This window comes from Marmota flaviventris, chromosome 2 (genome assembly GCF_047511675.1).
Source record: "Marmota flaviventris isolate mMarFla1 chromosome 2, mMarFla1.hap1, whole genome shotgun sequence".
Taxonomy (NCBI): domain Eukaryota; kingdom Metazoa; phylum Chordata; class Mammalia; order Rodentia; family Sciuridae; genus Marmota; species Marmota flaviventris.
This window is the reverse complement of record NC_092499.1, coordinates 153,805,014-153,819,395: the sequence shown is the minus strand read 5'-3', so window position 1 is coordinate 153,819,395 and position 14,382 is coordinate 153,805,014. Positions and strand designations below refer to the sequence as shown.

The following is a 14,382-nucleotide window of genomic DNA, read 5'->3' as shown; positions in this document are numbered from 1 at the left end:
AGGCCACTGGTATGGGCTGTGGGGTTTGGAAATGGAGCATCCACCTTATGGTCCCTGTCTGGAGTTAGGGGAACAAACTTGCCGTGTCCCGTGTCCCTTCTCTTCATTTACATCCTTGGAGAGCAGTGAAAAAGGTCACCTGAACAGGGGGATAAGTGGTGGAGCTGCAGCCTGTCCTTGGGAATCCCTAGGGTAGAAGGCACTGCCCTCTTAGTTTTCCCCAGACAATGAGTCTTATTTTCCTCTCCTGTCCACGTAGGTCACACATTTCCCAGTCTGTTCAAGGTTCTGTCATCTCTCCCACAGTGGGGAAGTGTGATTTGGCCCATGTTTCCCTGCTTGGTTTTGTTCACTTCCATAAACATGGTTAGAAGCCTGGAGACCACATGGACAGCAATTCAGCACTTTCTACTTCAGGCCAGGTGGAAACTTCCAGATAGCAGAGCTCCTAGGAGTTGTGACAGCCTGTATGTCAAAGTCTATACTGAGCACTTTACCTTTTACGTTCATTTTTTAATTTATAGCTATTCCTAAATCTCTGTGTCCTTGGAACTAAAACTCCAAATCAGTGACTGTTTCATGACATTATTTGATGTTGTTGGTTCTTGTGTTATGGTTGAATGCCATCTGTGACCCTAAGGAGATCCCAAGACCTCCACTGTGAATGAGCCCTGGGGAGGTGTACCTGGCAGGGCAAGCCCAACACCCTCTTTTTGTGTAGTGGCTGCTGGAGGCTTAAGTTTGTTACAGATCTAATGCCAACATCAGACTGAGTTTTTTAAAATGTTATTTCTGTGGGCATGCATGTGCATAGCAAGCCCACAAGAATTCCCATCTGTACCCTTACCTACAGGATCATATTAATTATGGTTTTTATGTGAAAACACATAACTTTCTTTTTAAAGTAAAGAAATTATCTAGTTACTCTGAGGCAGTGAGAAATGTGTAAATCTCATGTGTCTGGAGACAACACAGCACAGTAGGGGATGTGGAATCTACAAAGGGGTTGTCCAGATCTGGGCAACCTGACCTTCATGTGACCTTAAGTATGCTATTAACCTCACTAACTGCTGAGCTCTCTGTCTGCAAAATGGGAACAATAGCACACCTCGGCTCAGTGAACTGCTCTGAGTGCTACATGAAAGAATTTACAAAAAACACTGAGAACAGGGCCTGGCACATAGTGAACACTCATTCAAAATTTAAACACAAAACACCCAGAGACCTGGACTCCATTTCTGATAGCACCCTGCTCAGTGCAGGGGCCCTAGTAGAGTAGAGATACTACCTGTGTGGTAAGACTCACACAAGCTTGCCACTAACCAAGGACCCAAGCCTGTCCTCCCCCAGTCCCTAGGCCTCCCAGCCTTCAAGTGTGGGGGCCTAATGTACATCAAGGGGTTCAAATGGTCTGTGACTGCTATCAGCCTGGCTGAAGGACCAGGTATGTTATTGCTTACTCTTAATGACAGTCACAGAAGACAAACTCCCTCTCCCTGCAGATGTGAGGCAGTTTTACCATCAAACAGACACTATGCAAAAAGAACTACCTGGATCTCTAATGTCTGGCTCAGCCATGGAGCAGCCAATACTGAAGCCCTGGATTTTTCTTCTGTAGCCTCCCTGTTTAAGACAGACTGAGATGGGTTTCCCAACAACTGGCAGTTAAACCACCCTAACTAGTGTATAAAATCTTTACTGGAGCCTTAAAAACCTAGAGTTTTTTTTTTTTTTTTTTTTTGGTTTGTTCGTTTGTTTGCTTGCTTTTGGTACCAGGGATTGAACTCACGGGCACTTGACCACTGAGCCACATCCCCAGCCCTATTTTGTATTTTATTTAGAGACAGGGTCTCACTGAGTTTCTTAGAACCTCGCTTTTGCTGAGGCTGGTTTTGAACTTGTGATCCTCCTGCCTCAGCCTCCCCAGCTGCTCGGATTACAGGTGTGTGCCAATGTGTCCGGCTAGAACTACTTTTTTTGTGTGTGTGTGGTGCTGAGAATTAGAATCCAGGGCCTTGTGCATGCAAGGCAAGCACTCTACCAACTGAGCTATATCCCCAGCCCTCCTTAGAGCTTTTACAGAATGACATTCCCTAATAAATGATGACCACTTGGAGAAAGTCTAACACACCAAAATCATTACTTATCTGCTATCCAAATTATGGATCTACAAAGTAAATCTTAAAATAAGGTATCTGAGTTAGAAGAGGATGTATCACTTCACATACATATACACACAAATATACAAAACTTGCCAGTTTTCTCTATTTCCTCTAACAAGATACAAAATAACATTCAATGGACAAAAATCAGTATATATCAGTTCTCATCTCAAACTTGAGTGTATCAGAATTATCTATAGGACTCTGATATACTTCAGAAACTAACAAATGATTTTAATTCAAAGGAGACTATATCCAACCTTTGGGACCTAAGATGCCACATGTGTTAGTATTATTTTTTGAAGTCTGAAGAAGGACAATCCAGAGGAGAGAAAAAAATGTCAATACCAGGTGAAAGCTCCAATCAGGTCAAAAGAGGATAACAATAGAGAGAGCTTCAGAACGCTTTATAGTTCCATAAAAGAACCCTGTTCAATCACAAACTGTGCCAGTCATAATCCAGGAGGCCCAAGGTTACTGAGAGGATGCATAAAGGAAAAGCAAGCTTTCCACTACAGCTTCCTCACCCCAAGAGTCTGACCCAAAGTTCTGGCCTCCTGCTGTGATTAACCAAACCCCTGGCCTTGAGCCTGAATTCCTAATTTGTATTTAAAGCCAAGGACTAAACTGGATCCAAACCTAGAGCCACTGTCATTCAACTACTTATGGAATAACTACAGAATTAGACAGCAAAGTAGCCACAAGCACTGGAAATAACTTTCTAGGCTGGGAAGCCTTGTCAGGTACCTGAAGCTACTCCCCAAATTTCCCAATTTAGGTGTGAAGTAAGGACACTGCTCTGACTTTTGCCTTCCACTTCCATATCTTTTTTGAGCCAGGACAAAAAGACAGGTATCTAGAAGCCACCTATTCATAACAAGATTCACAGGTCAGGTGCCCAAGGTACAAAGGATGTGTTCAGAGGGACTCCCCTCATACACTACCTACCAAAAAGCATCTAAAGCTACTCACCATAAAAGGGGGGGCTCTTGAATACTTATAGTTCATACTTTGATACTTATGGTTTGTCATAAAGATTTGGAACAAAGAACATGCTAATTTTAAAGGATTTACAACATGCCATTAGCAAATGACCATATCAGCTCACCCACTTCCAAACAGCCCTGCAAACTGCAAATATATGTAGCAAATATGAGTTAGAGAAAATCAGTGTTCCTAATGATGTATTAAGAATTGTAATGCAAAAATAAATATTAAAAAAATCAGTGTTCCATTCAAAGTTTATATAAATTCAATTTAAAAAATTTTAAATCCTAACTTTTTCTCTAGAAAGTGTTCTCTTTTCTAATTTGTTGGTGTTATTATTTGAAGCTCAAATTCTTTAGAGAAGACTTGCTATTTTCTCGTTCTGGGAAAAAAAAGCTACTATCCTCCAATTTTATTGAATCTGAACTTTATACAAACACACAAATACCACTTTGATTTGTCCAAATACAGTTAAGTATTAAAAACACAGTATTTTACAAGAATGATTTCCCTAATAAATGATGACCACTTGGAGAAACTCTAACACATCAAAATCATTACTTATTTTCTTCCTAAATTATTCATCTACAAAGTAGTCCCAAAATAAGGTAACTGAGTCATATCACACACAAACACACACATATAAAACTAGTCAGTTTCCAGTAACAGGATACAAAATAACAGTTAATACATGACAGTCACATACTTAATAGAGACACAATCTGATAAATGCATCACTGAAGTGATTTCGCCATTGTGCAAACCTGAGAGTGTACTTACACAAACCTAAATAATGTAGGTCAATAATTTGATGGGCCTCTTGTTTAAATCAAGAGATTTGATAAATAAAAGTGTTTGAGCTGCTGTTCAGGAGTGTGACATACTGTTTTATGGTAAACTTTTTTTTCCCCATAAGTTAGAAGGAGCACATTCTAACCACAGAAAGCATAGTTATAGTAACTAGGTAAACCAGTAACTTTGTTTATTCTCATTATCAAGTATTTACAGGGCTAGTGTTGTTATCTTAGTGTTACAGCACATATTCCGCACAGATGAGACCCATTATACTTTTAATGCCTACAAGTAGCAGCAAAGTAGGTTTGTTTACATCAGCATCATCACAAACACATGCTTGATGCATGGAGCTAGGATATTACAATCACTACGAGGTTACAATGGCAGTAGGCAACAGGGATATTTAAGTTCCATTATAATCTTATGGTACCACCATCATATTTGTAGCCTGTCAAATATGTTGCCCATGACTGTGAACCAGTTTGATCTGTTAGTTTAAGCCACTACTAGATAACGTATAGGTCAAACGGAGCAGGGATAGTACATGATAGTAGACTGCTGCCCTAACCATCTAAGTATTTTCCTTTTAATATACACACACTCTTGCACACAGAACTGTTGATCCTAATATTCTGTTAAACAAACACCTTTCACTATCTTTCCCCACTACCCCTCCACCTCGCTTTAAAAGTAACATAAATCCATTATGAAAAGCCAGAAATCACAGCAAAGACTTCTGAGAAGAAACACCATCACTCATAGTTCCTCCCAACTACTGACCTTGAGCATCACAATCTCCTGGAGGCACCTCTCTGGACCTTCTCTGTGGTCCCAAAGTTTGGCCTGTCTGGTAGAGCGGAAAGAAACCGTACACCGTAACACCCTCTTCACTTCCATCCTGTGTAAACACACAATCCCATACAGGGCTCCCAACAATGTGGCATTAATACATGGGCAAATGTGTGAGTGTGAAACATGGGATTTGTGACTGGACACACTGATGGGAGGAAAGGGGTGATTTTGCAACACTAGTACAACAGAACTCCCAACAAACAGTCTTCTCCAACCCCAAGAATGGTGTCCAGATTTCCAAAAATCTTCCCAAGCACAAACTGGTTAATACTACCAAAGGAAGCAGGTAAGAACTTTGTGGTGGGAGAGGCCACAGGAGAGAATGCTGCGCAATGACTGGGCGCCTCAGAAGCACAGGGTCCTTACACCCTCCAAAAGAGGGGCAGAGTAGGGGTCCCCAGCACTGACACCCCAAGACGCAGCAACACGAGGTATGAGAAGGAGGAAGGTCCAGCCTCAGGTACTTAAGACCACCACAGCTCCATCCATCAGTTTGACCCCTTCTTTGCAAAGGTAACTGTGTTACCGACCCTATCCAGGACCGCCCGCCTGTGGCTGAATGGTCACTTCACAAGGGGCCAGAACACAAAGTACTCCAAGGTGCACAGGCACTTCGGAAAGGCGATCGACGGAAGACCTGGTTTTTAACAAGTTTAGTCAAGCACCCGGACTCCCTCTTGTAAGTTAAAGTGGTGACCACTCCCTCCCCAGCCCAGAAGGTGGCAGAAAAAACAGGACACTACGTCAGACTTACCGTGTCTGCCCTGGTGCCCCCAACAAGTCCCAGCGGCCGCGCACCTGGGGGCGGTGTGAGGACTCGGACCCCGCGCGGCGCCAGGAGGTACTGGAGAAGCGGACGCGCGAACGCCCGCAGACGCCCGGGCTCCGACTCACCCGGGGAGTGAGTGGGAGTCTCGGCTCTCCGCCAGCGCGCGGGCCAGGGACGCGGGCCGGCGCGCGCGCCCACTCCGCCTCCAGCCGGCAGTTCTTTGTGTCCCCGGCTGTGGCGCCGCTCTGGTCCCGCCTCCAGGCTTCTCCCCCGTCCCCTGCCCCCACCCCGGTTCTCGCAGATCCTTCCCGGGCAGGGCGGGGCCTGGCGGGAGAGAAGGGGAGGAGGAAGGGTGAAGAGGAGGAGGAGGAGGAGGAGGAGCGCGGACGGGGCGGGGACGGGGCGGGGTACGCGGAGGCCTGAAGAGAGGGCTGAGGGTAGTGAAGCAGCCTCTACAGTGCTGGCAACATTCCCTCAAAGTTTAAAGCCTCTAGAAGTGGGACCCCATCTGGTCTCGCGGATGTGTTCTGTGGGGTTGGGCTACTCACAAGTCTTGGAAATAGGGCAGGAGGCAGACCAGCCAGGGATGAAACCCAGACCCACAATTGAGAAAAACGGATAGACAAAACTTAGCTACTAGCTTTCCCATCATATATTCAATCAATACATATTTAATCATTGTCCTAAGGTCTGAGAACACAGCAATAACAATGGGGGGGGGGTGAAAAAAAAAACAAGAAAAATGTCTGTCTCTAAATAAAAAGTAGAAAAAAATATCAGATAGTTATAAATATTACCGAGAAGCAAAGCAGGAGCAAGGGTTAAGGAGTGCAGAAGGTGGGCCAGTATAGGTCAGAGAGAAATAGGTGACCTGGGAAACTGGGGCAGGCCTGAGGGCGGAAGTTGCTTGTGAATCCCAAGAGTGGTGGGCATGGGGAGGATCACCAGAGGAGTGCCCTTTGTGAGCTCTCAGAGAGGTTGACAGGGCCTTCTGCCCTAATGAGGACTTGGCTTCTTCTCTAAGATGTTTAAACATGTACATACAGCCTGAACTGATTAAATCAGGGTAATTACTGTTTCCATCCCCTTATCATCTATTTATTTGAACCTTTGAGTTCCTCTCTCCTAGTTCTTCATAGAATATATAATAGGTTGCTGTGTACTTAAGTTTTATCAAAATCACTTTGGCCAGTGCATAAGGGTAGGTGGAGGGGGGGAAGTGCCCATGTCAAAGTAAGGAAACCACTAGGAAGCCACAGGTATCACCAGGCTGGGAAGCAAGGTGTCTTGGACCAGAGTGGAGGTAGGGATAAGTGGTCAGATTTTGGATGGGTGGCATTTGAGTGGACTAGCCAACAGAATGTCCCTCCAAATTGGAGGTGGATTGTAAGGGGCAGGGGTGAGATAAAGAAAGAGAAAGGAAGAAGTCAAAGGTGACTCTTAAGAGTTTGGCCTGCATTACCACAATTACTAATTTATGTTTGGTTCTTTCTCTAACCTCATTTTAATCCTCATGATAATTCCAGGTCATAATTGGTACCAGTGTCATTTTGCAAAGGAGGAAAATGAGGCATCAAAGGTTAAATAACTTGCTGGCTCTGTACAGCCACCAAGTAACAAGGTCTGGCCCCAAAACCTGTACTTGTGCTGGTTGGCACCAGTTCCATCAAGATCTGGAATATCATCTGCCCCCCACTTTCACACTCTGTGCCACCAAGGCTTTCAGAGTCATCATCTTCTCTCTGAGAACACTGCCAGCCCATCACCATGATGCCACATTCCTATATTGCTGGCCACTCCAGTTCTCACAGACTGCTCCTTACTGTCTAAGCTGCCATGTCCACAATCTTTACCTGAGCAGGCTTCTTTCTTCACCTCTCCATGCTGTAACCAAATACTCTTTACAATGAGCCACTGATATGATTGGCCACCCAGTGACCAAATTAAGTGGTTATATCTTCATTCCTCACCTTCTTCACTCCTTATCTTCTTGGCTTGCAGGCATGATCCCGCTGTACCCTGTCTCTCCTGCCTCAGTGTTCCTAATGTCCTCTTCATTCTCTCTTTCTTCCCAATGATCCCTTGAGGGATTCTTTTTCCCTTCCTTAAATATTTTTGTTCACAGAGTTCTTGGCTTGACTCTCCACTCTCTTTGGTGTTTTGGTCTTCCTGTCCCCCTTTCTCAACCCCCTAATGCCCCAAATATCCCATTACCCACTGGACAGTCCACAACTGTTTTCCAAACACATCTGGTCAACAAGTCTCAAACTGAAGCAACTGCCTTTCCTATAAAATATGGTGCTTCTCCATGTGGATTCACCATCTTGGTAACGGTCACCCCCAACCCTCTCCTCATATCCAGTCTGTTGCCAAGTTGTACTGATTCTATGCATGTGCCCTCTCTCAAATTCTAGCCACACTACTCACTCTTTGTGTCAGGCACTCCAGATCCTTCATGAGACCACAGTAGGAAAAATCATAATGGTAAGCCTTGCAGTTACAAAATGCATTTTCCTTAATTTGCTAGATCCAGCTGCTCAGGGGTCCTCTCTCCCTCTCCTGCTGCTACTATCCTGAGCTAACTGCACATTTCTAACTGCCTAAAGAGTTGAACCTCCTGTCTGAAAATGAAAATGGTCACTGCTCACTCTCTAGACATGAGAATTGTTCTGAAAATTTCTGATGGTCTTAGAAGCCAGGGAGATGGGGGAAGGCCTGACTCTGGGTGACTAGGGTCACATGAGCCAAACCATGAAGACAGAATGGAAGGGTAGATTCATGATGCCAGTAGAAAACCCAGCTAGAAAAAGGGTCAGGAAGTTTCCAGATCTGATATTTTAGCTGGGAAACTAGCCAAAGAGACAGAGCTGATATATAAAGGGAAATAGTAGGATTTAGTTATAAACCAACTGTCAGATTGAGAGGCAAAGAGAAATGAAAATTAGAATTACCTTTCAGGTAGTTGCTTAGGTAGAAGGTGAAGTTGCAGGGTTGCCCAGTGTCTCAGAGAAAAGTTAAACATTCTGTTCTCATCACAAATTATTAATGGCACTTCAACATATAACTGTCTTAGAAACTGAGTATTGTACCCAATTAACCACGGATGAGGCTCAACAGGTAGACTTCATTGCCCTCATTTAGAAGCGTATCATCTTGCCCTCCTGGAGCTAGGGGGAAAACTGACAGCAGTAGGTCATTAACTGAAGCTGGGAAAATCCTATGAGTAGATTGTAAGTCTTATCTTCTGGGAAATACTCGTTAGTCTCTGGTTCCCACCTGATCACTGTGTCTCTAGAGCACATTGGATGTCAGGGAGAGACTAAGGATACATGATAAAGGAGAAAGAAATATTATGTACTCAGGACACTGGGAGTTGGTGGATCCTTGAGGAATGTGTGCATGTGTTTGTGTGTGTGTGTGTGTGTGTGTGAGAGAGAGAGAGAGAGAGAGAGAGAGATGGGGGGAGGGAGAGAAAGAGATCGAGGAGGGAAGGGGAGGAAAGAAGAGGAGAAATCCGGGTTCCAGAGTGCTAAAGACCACTATCAATGAAGACAAGCCTGACCAGGTGAAACCACAGTCCCTTCCTCCTAAATGTTTCTCCTCTCATATCTCAATCTGCTTGTGACAAAATGAGCTTAATTTTTCTAGAAACTGGCAATACTTCTTTCCCCAAGACCTTTGATATGTCCATGTTTCCTGGACATTGGAAGCCAGATTCACTAACCCTTACCAGCATCCTTCATGCACATCTCAGTCCACCTGTGTAAATTTTTCTATCATTTGCCCATGGATCCCCTGCTCTAGCAAAACTGTATGCCTGTTGATTCTTGAGATTCTTGACAGTGCCTTTACCATTCCTGCCTTCATGTTTTTAACACACTGTCCTACTTTCCTGTCAACATGAGTCTGTCTATCCATCAAGGTTGTGTTCAAATCTGTACCCTTCTGAGAAGACACCCATTGCACCCGCATTATCCTAACCATTGAGCAAGCGATCCTAGTATGCTTTTGATATGGTTTAAAGGGAAGGATTCCCCCAAAGCTCCTGTGTTAATATAGGAATATTCAGAGCTGAAATGATTGAATTATGAGATGTAGCCTAATCAGACCATCCTGACCTGAATGGATAAAGTGGGTGGTAATTGTAGGCAGGTGGGGTGTGGCTGGAGGAGGTTGGTAACAGGGCAAGAAACCTGGGAAGGCTCATCTTTTCCATTCCCTTCTCTCTCTCTCTCTCTCTCTCTCTCTCTCTCTCTCTCTCTCTCTCTCCTTCCTGGCCAGAAAAGAACAGAGCGTTGGTATTTTACCATGCCCTTCTACCATATGTTCTGTCTTATCTTGAGCCCAGAGCAAAGGACTTGGCCCACCATGGACTAAATCTATGAAACCATAAGCCAGAATACACTTTCCCCCCTCTAAGTTGTTCTTGTCAGGTATTTTGGTTAGTGACACAAACCTAATTAACACAGCTTTGTACCATTCATTCTGATATCTGAGCTCTTGAGTCCTGAGTCACTATCTAAATTTCCACTGGTAAGTCCTACTTGTTTGTTTCCCAACTAAATTGAAAACTCTGCAAATTAGGGGTGATAATTTTTGTGCTTTTACATCTCCCACAACACCTAGGAGAAAAACTAGTAAACAGTAAGTTTTATTATTTTATTGAATTCTGTTGCTGATTTTGTTTCTAGAAATGGTTTCAATTAATATGGGAAGCATAATTTATAAAACGGGTATCCTAATGTTTCTTGAGCGATCCATCATGAAATTGCCATCCGTGAATTCCAATGTGATGTAGGGACATTAAGACATTCTAGCAACCCTCAAATGGTCGTACTTTGATGAATGGCCATAGGATACTGCATTTACTTTACAGCATCCATTAGTCCACACTCATCTTCCATAGTTCAATTAAAATAAATCAAATGAGTTAGCATATGGTTTTATTATTTAAAGGAAAGATTTGCCATGTTCAGGTTCTTAGAACATTCCTTAGGAGTCATTGCTAAGTATGTACCTCAGAACATTTTGAAAATATACTCATTTGTGGACATTTTGCTTCACTGCCCTTTGAAAACCTTAATAACTCATTTAAAAAAAAGAAGAAGAAGTTTGGGGCTGGAGTTGTGGCTCAGTAGTAGAGCACTTGCCTCGCACAATGTGAGGTACTGGGTTCAATCCTCAGCACCAAATAAAAATTAACAAATAAAATAAAGATGTTCTGTCAATCTACAACTAAAAAAATTTTTTAAAAAAAGAAATTTGTATTTATTTTCTTAAAATCTTGTCTCTCTTGGCTATTTTAAAATTATATTTGGCATAATTATTTTGACATAAATATATTTAAAATCTATAGAGGAAGATTCCATTTCTATTTTTGCATTCCAGTCTACTCTAAAAAGTCCATTATTTGAATATCTTGACCTACTAAGTTTCAGTCCTTTCTTAGTTTAAATACTTTTCACATTCTATTTCTATGAAGCTTTCCATGTTTCATCGTGATGATAAAACTAAAATCTATCGTATTTATATTTTGAATTCTGTAGCTCCTCCAAAATTTTTTATCATATCTATAAATTAAATTTATTGACTACTGAGCCTAACTATATATGACCCCATTAGTAAGTTCCATTTTATTTTCCTTTTAATAAGCTTTATTTTATAATAATTTTAGATTTACAAGATAGTTGTAAATAGAGTGCAAATAATTCCCATATACTCTTTTTCCCACTTTCCTTTTTTTAAAAAATTTGTTATTTATTTTATTTGATTTTTTTCAGGCTTTGAATATGCTAGGCAAGCACTCTACTACTAAGCCACATCCCTGGCCTTTAAATTTTTTCTTTTTTAGTTTGACAGTTTTGCTAATTTGTCTAGGCTGGCCTCAAACTTGTGAACCTCTTCCATTAGCCTCCTGAATGGCTGGGACTATAGGCTTGCACCCAGTACCTGGCTAATGTTAAGATTTTATGTAACCATAGTACAATGATTAGAACCAGGAAATGGTTGGCATTTATTAGCTAAACTCCAGTTGAATTTCCCCAGTGTTACAGGATTTCTCAGGGCATTTAGTCAACATTCCTTCATATCTGGTCTATGACAGTTTCTCCGACTTTTCTTGTTTTCCAGGGCCTTGACAGTTGAGAGAAGCACAAGCCAGGCATTTCATAGGATGCCCCTCAATTTGGTTTTGTTTGACATTTTGGGGGGGATTAGACTGTTGTTTTGGGTTCTGGAGAAATGCCATATCATATTAGGGAGTAACCTGTGATACACTTGATTTTTTTTCTAAGATGGGGTCCTGCTATGTTGCCCAGGCTGACTGAAATTTATTTACTCAAATTTTTGTTTCAGCCTTATCCAGGAGTGAGGAGGAGTGAGGAGGAGTGAGGAGGGGGGAGGAGGGGAGAGGAGGGGAGAGGAGGGGGGAATGGGGAGGAGGGGGGAGGAGTGGGGAGGAGTAAGGAGGGGTGAGGAGGGATGAGGAGGAGTGAGGAGGAGTGAGGAGGGGGGAGGAGTGAGGAGTGAGGAGGAGTGAGGAGGGGGGAGGAGTGAAGAGTGAGGAGGAGTGAGGAGGGGGGAGGAGTGAAGAGTGAGGAGGAGTGAGGAGGGGGGAGGAGTGAGGAGTGGGGAGGAGTGAGGAGGAGTGGGCTCAAGCAATCCTCCTGTCTCAGCCTTCCAAGTAGCTGGTACTACAGGTGTGTGCACTACACCCAACTACATGACATTATTGGTGGTGTTAATCTTGATCACTTGATTCAGGTGTTGACTGCCAGGGTTCTCCACTGCAAAGTCTCAATTTTCTCTTTTTATATTCTTCATTGGAAACAACTTACTAAGTCCAGCCCACACTCAAGAAGGGAAGGATTAAATCCCACCTCCTACAGGGGAGAATACACACACACACACACACACACTTTAGAATCTTTTATAAGGAAGACTTGTATTTTAGCCCTCATTCATTTATTTTTTTCAATCATTTATTTATATCAGCATGGACTTCTTCATATTTGTTTTATACTCTCAGTTATAACCTAAGGCTATGTTATTTATTTATTTGCTCAAATTATTTCAGCCTTAGCCATCAGGGACTCATTCAGATTGGTCCCCTGGGGATACTCTCATCTTTTTCCTATTTGGTTTTAGGTAACATATAATGTTCCAGGATCCTCTTATATTTTTCTTGTGTTAGCCCTGGTATCAAGCTATATCTCTTAGGAGCCCTGATTAATTTTATTGGAGAATCAAATTTAGAAACAAAGATCTGAATAAGAGTATGCTCACTGCTGCTTCTAGGCCCTCTCAGTGGACAGGCACAGGAAATAGGTATATTATATACTGACTTAAGTGTATGCATATCTATCTATCTATCATCTACCTACCAATCTACTTATAATCCATGTTAAACTTAACATGAGTTCATACTTAAGTCTCCAACTTAAGTTCAACACCATAGACTTCACTCTAGCCTTCCCCTCTTAATTCTTTGCAACATTTTCCTTTGATGGTGAGAAGCCTGGCTCCCGTTTCTACTATTTATTTATTCAACCTTAGTATAGATGTAAAGTGCTTTCAGAATTATTAACCCATACCTCTGTGAGAAACAAACTTACAAACTATAATGCTTATGTATATTCCTTTAGCTTTAATTTTCAGTTACAATGCAAGCTTTCAAAGTGATTTTCGTCAACTCCTTTACCCTCTACCATCGTCATGAGGTTTTGTCTTATGTTTATAATGCCTTTATAAATTTATCATTTGTCACAGTCTGTTGTTAATATTAAGGTCTTAGTATCCTTCTTGATTTTTTTCCTTGTTGATTTTTAAAGATTTGATTGTAGTAAGTAAAGTTCATGCTGTGGACTTTGGGGTTTGGCAATTTTTAACTTAACAAAATGAATTTGATATTCATCCATGTTGTTCTGTGAGTCAGAAGCTTGTTACTTTTGGCAGTTGTGAATGGAGCTACTATAAACATTTACACACATTTTTTTGTTTGTTTGAACATAAGTTTTCTATTCTCTCTGATAAATACCTACCAGTGTGTTCACTAAGTTTTGGGGTAAGTCTGTTTAACTGTAGATGACAATGCAAAACCATTTCCTAAAGGGCTGTACCATTTTGCATTCCCCACCAGCAACCAATAAATTTCTGTCCTCTGCATACTTGTCAGCATTTGGTGGTATCAGTTTATTTATTTTATAATTAGATATATTTTCTTTCAGTTTTGTTTTGGTGAAAATATTAGTTATCATTAATATTTAGCTAACTAACAGAAGTCAGATGAGGGCTTTTACAGTAAGTCAAAGTATAAAATCTCTCTTCATCTTTAATAAAAAAATTATGACACAAGAAAGTTCATTTTAGAAATTACACCAACCTCAAAGTCTTTAATTTCTAGAGCAAAGGGCAGAAGAGACGTATTAAGCAATTTCCTGTAACTGTAACAAAATGCCTGAGGTAAGCTAACTTTATAAAGAAAGAAGGTTTATTTAGCTATAGTATTAGAGACTGAAAGTCCAAATAGCACTGCACATCTCTGGTGAGGGTGCTGCAGAGGACAATGGGAATGCACACAACAAAGCCAGAAGAGAGAAGCCCAAGAGTTATTCAGGGGTCAGGTTGTTCTGTGACAATTTGCTCTCAAGAGAGCTCAGAGATTCCATAAAAGCTACTTTAATCCCTTCCAAGGAAAGCTCCCCCAGTGACCTAACTACCTCCTAGTGGGCCCCATTTCTTAAGGGTCCATCACCTCCCACTTAAGCACACAATGGGGATCAAACTTTCAGCATGTGAACCTTTGGGAGACACACTCAA

At 42.0% G+C, this 14,382-nt stretch overlaps 1 protein-coding gene across 2 annotated transcripts in view; it reads right to left on the bottom strand.

Moving 5' to 3' along the window:
• The window catches only part of Ninl (ninein like), a 155,587-nt gene extending 149,837 nt beyond the window's left edge, over nt 1-5,750 (bottom strand). For both annotated transcript variants that reach the window (XM_071608682.1, XM_071608683.1), the window contains exon 1: nt 5,551-5,750. The gene's annotated coding sequence lies outside the window, so the exon portion shown is untranslated. The remainder of the gene's footprint in view (nt 1-5,550) is intronic.
• Nucleotides 5,751-14,382: the final 8,632 nt, after the last annotated feature.